The 3727-nt window shown below is 39.2% G+C and overlaps 1 pseudogene; it reads right to left on the reverse strand.

The window, feature by feature from the left end:
- Positions 1-2519: 2519 nt before the first annotated feature.
- The window catches only part of LOC109065849, a 20735-nt pseudogene continuing 19527 nt past the window's right edge, over positions 2520-3727 (reverse strand).

The raw sequence follows: 3727 nt of genomic DNA on the forward strand, positions 1-3727 counted from the left end.
ATATGTAATATCCTTATGTGGTTAAGATTAAGAAAAAAGAGCTTAAGTAATGCTGACAAAAACCAAAGTTTTAAAATAGCATTAAAAGCCTATTAATTACATAAAGTGGCTGACACAGCGGTCTCTGACTATGAGATAATAATAACTGGATAAGCGGCAGTTAACCATGTTTCCCCTGCAACAGCAGGAGTTCTTTTCCTACATGGGTTTAGGAGGACTTTAAACCAGTGTTTAGGATGCAAAGGCGGTCTAGTGCATGAGGGTTTCCCCTCTGTTTTTTTGGAGAAATTCCCTTTTTTTTTTCCTCTGTGCTGATCCAAAACCACAGAACTGACAAAAGTAAACAAAGCAGTCTGAATTTGAGAGTGGAGATGTGCTCATATATGTTGAAATATTCCTTCTTGGCTCTGAGGATCAGCTTGGGGGTGTGAATTCAGTTTTTTTCTCCTATTTTCAATGTCGAATTCTTTAAAAACTCATTTAAATATGGAAAAAAGTTTCCAGGTCCTGGGCAGGGGGGGGACTATAAGTTGCCTATCAGTAAAGAAAAGGGTTTTACACACACTGTGGTCAAGCTCAATCTCTGTCTGTATTCCCCGAGGAAAGCGATTCTTTGTCATAGTATTTCATCGTTAAGGAGATTTTCGATGATAAATTGGTCAGTGAATTTGTTCACTGAAACACAAGGAGTAGACATCAACAAATACCGACACTGAGCGAGAACAGTGACACTATTTATGCACATGACCAAGACGAGCGTATTACAAGACACACCACCTGGGATCAATAGAAATAAATGGGACCGAATTTTGCGGCTCGGTATTTTCTTTCCAGGTGTCTTCGGCGCCTGTCTCTTCTCTGCACAGAAAAGGGAAAGGAAGAGAGAGAGAAAAAAAAAGGGGGGGGGAAAGGGGAAAGAGGGAAGAAGAAAGGGGAAGGAGACAGGGGAAAGCGGGCCCCAGCACGCGGCCGCGCTGACACCCGCGCTCCCTCCTTCCCTCTGTCTGTGTCTCATCTACCCGCCTGGCGCTCCTCCTTCTTAGCAGGGAACCCTGTTTCTCCTCCTACCGCCCTTGGGACCTCTGACCTCCCGGGGTCCAGAGGGAAGGAGCGCGATGCGAAGACACAGAGGGAGAGGGATAGCGTTGTCACGCGGCCGAGCCTGATGTGGACACTTGACCTCCGGAGTGGAAGGAAGGCCGCCAGAGGCACGTTGTGCCCCCATCGTTGGGCTGGCCGAGTTACTGAGAGAGGTCGATCTTCTCTGCCTCTTTACTGGCACAAGGGCCTTCGATCTGACACAGGCAGAGTCTACAACACACTGCATTCAGTCCTTGCTTTAGTATCTCTGGGCAAATGTGAGGAACATCTGGAGAGTCTGATGCAACCGCAGGAAAGCTGAGAGCCAGACGCTCAACAGAGCAGCAGTCATTAAAACGGACTGATCCAGACTACAGCGTATCAGCGGTCCGGCACGCTTTCACTAGAGCTGTGTGATACATTATCATCCCTCAAGTGATCTATGACTTATTTAGAACTTTTATATATTTATTACATTTACTCTTTTATTAAATATGTAATTCTTCATGCTTCTTTCCAGCTATTTTGTCAGCATCTAAAAACACAAAAGTTCATCTCTAATAATTTAATAATGGCTATTTAAATTGTACCTTCCTCATATTAAATTTAAAATTTCATCCTGCATCTGTTTTTCAAACTGTACATTTACATTACAAATTACATATTTTAGTTTTTTTTTTAACTTCTTTAAATTTATATATAATTAAATTAATTTAAATAATTAATTTATTAATTTATTTTATGTGTTTTGTCAAAATACTAAGAATCACCCGTTTACTGGTTATCAGCCATAATACAGAAATAACACCCTGATTTTCCCATCCGCAGTGAATGCAGCAGGTCCAGATGGAGATCAGAGAGCATGCAAAATCTACATTTGAGGTATTTCACAGTATGTTTCTATCAATCTTAAATTATTATTTTTATTTTTTTTTTTATTTTTTTTGAGAGGTGTTTTGGGCTAAGGTCTTTGACGGCACAGCCAATTAGGTTTAGTCAATGAGAGCTGCATTTTTAACAGAGAAAAACTAACAAAACAAAAACCTTAATTTTAAATGTCTCTTATTAATGTTATAGTAATTCTCTAGTATCATCCCTCAAGTGATCTATGACTTATTTAGAACTTTTATATATTTATTACATTTACTCTTTTATTAAATATGTAATTCTTTATTTTTTTTTTCTTTTATTTTGTTTTGTTATAATATAAAAAAAAGTTAGTTTATATTTATTTTTTAATGATTGTTTTATATGTAATCCTTTCTTCATGCTTCTTTCCTTTTCATACTGTACATTATAATGTTGTTTCGCCTAAATTCACTTTTTAAAATTACAGATTTTAGTTTTTTTTTAACTTCTTAAATTTATATATAATTAAATTAATTTAAATAATTAAATTATTAATCAATTCTATATGCATTCTGTCAAAATACTAAGAATCACTTGTTATCAGTCATAATACAGAAATAACACCCTGATTTTCCCATCCGCAGTGAATGCAGCAGGTCCAGATGGAGATCAGAGAGCATGCAAAATCTACATTTGAGGTATTTCACAGTATGTTTGATCAATCTTAATGGACATTCCTGGATACGGACTGGTTTTCGTCCTGTAGAAGCTAGCTGTGACGCTCTCATACAGCATCCCTTCATTTTACAGTCATTGATAATTAGTGCACTGTACTGTATTTTCTGGAGACACACCTGCAGCGGCGTGGGCTGCTGATCGACAGACACGATGAGGACGATGAGCTCAGAGTCGACGCTCAGATAGCCGAAGATATCACACTGAGGAACAGAGATGTGCAGCCGCAAGATCTTCAGGATGTCATGAACCGTCACCGGCTGATTCCGGTTCAGCTGAAACACACACACACACACACACACACAGTATGAATGTGAATGCTGTCTGCCTCACATTCCTATATGCCATTGTCTCATCACTCACAGCACATATGACGGACGCTATTACACCTTTCCTAAGAACAAGCTCAAAGCAGCATAATTTAAAGCATCATTCATTCGTTCGAATCACTAATCCTGTTATGTGCAATAGTAACAGAGGAGATTCATTAGTACAGCATTGGCAGTGTTATTGTGCATAACTGCTGCATTTATTAAATGCAACATCTGTGACATTAGATTTTATGTGATGTTTTTGGAGCGAGGCCAGACCCAGATAGAAACATTCACTGTTATTAGTTCAGAAAGCACTGGACTATGCAACATCTGTGACACTGGACGCGGCTTGTATGTAAAGTGGGTTGTTGACTGAGGTAATAGGCAGTTGTTGATGAGGGAGTCAGGCGGTGCGTTTCGAACTCCAGCAGTGCTAATAAATGACCCACACTGCCTCCTGCTGGCCGCCTGGTCCAGAAGATGGAGCATTCACCTTGGCGAAGGTGTTCATCTGTGCTTTATTCCAGAGGATCTGCAGCAGACCTGCACACACCGGACAGCAGGCACCTGCACACATTCACAGCAGATTTACACAAATATTCTCATGAAGGTAAATAAGTTTCTCTTAATGTTTTATTATTGGGTTCGTTCTTATCCAGTGATTAGTGGGGCTTAAAGGGTGTTTTTGTTAGTTTTTAATTTTTTAAACAATCCAAGTCTATTCTAACTTAAAATACTAATAAAGAAAT

The sequence above is a fragment of the Cyprinus carpio genome, unplaced genomic scaffold, assembly GCF_018340385.1.
Source record: "Cyprinus carpio isolate SPL01 unplaced genomic scaffold, ASM1834038v1 S000000744, whole genome shotgun sequence".
Classification (NCBI taxonomy): Eukaryota; Metazoa; Chordata; class Actinopteri; order Cypriniformes; family Cyprinidae; genus Cyprinus; species Cyprinus carpio.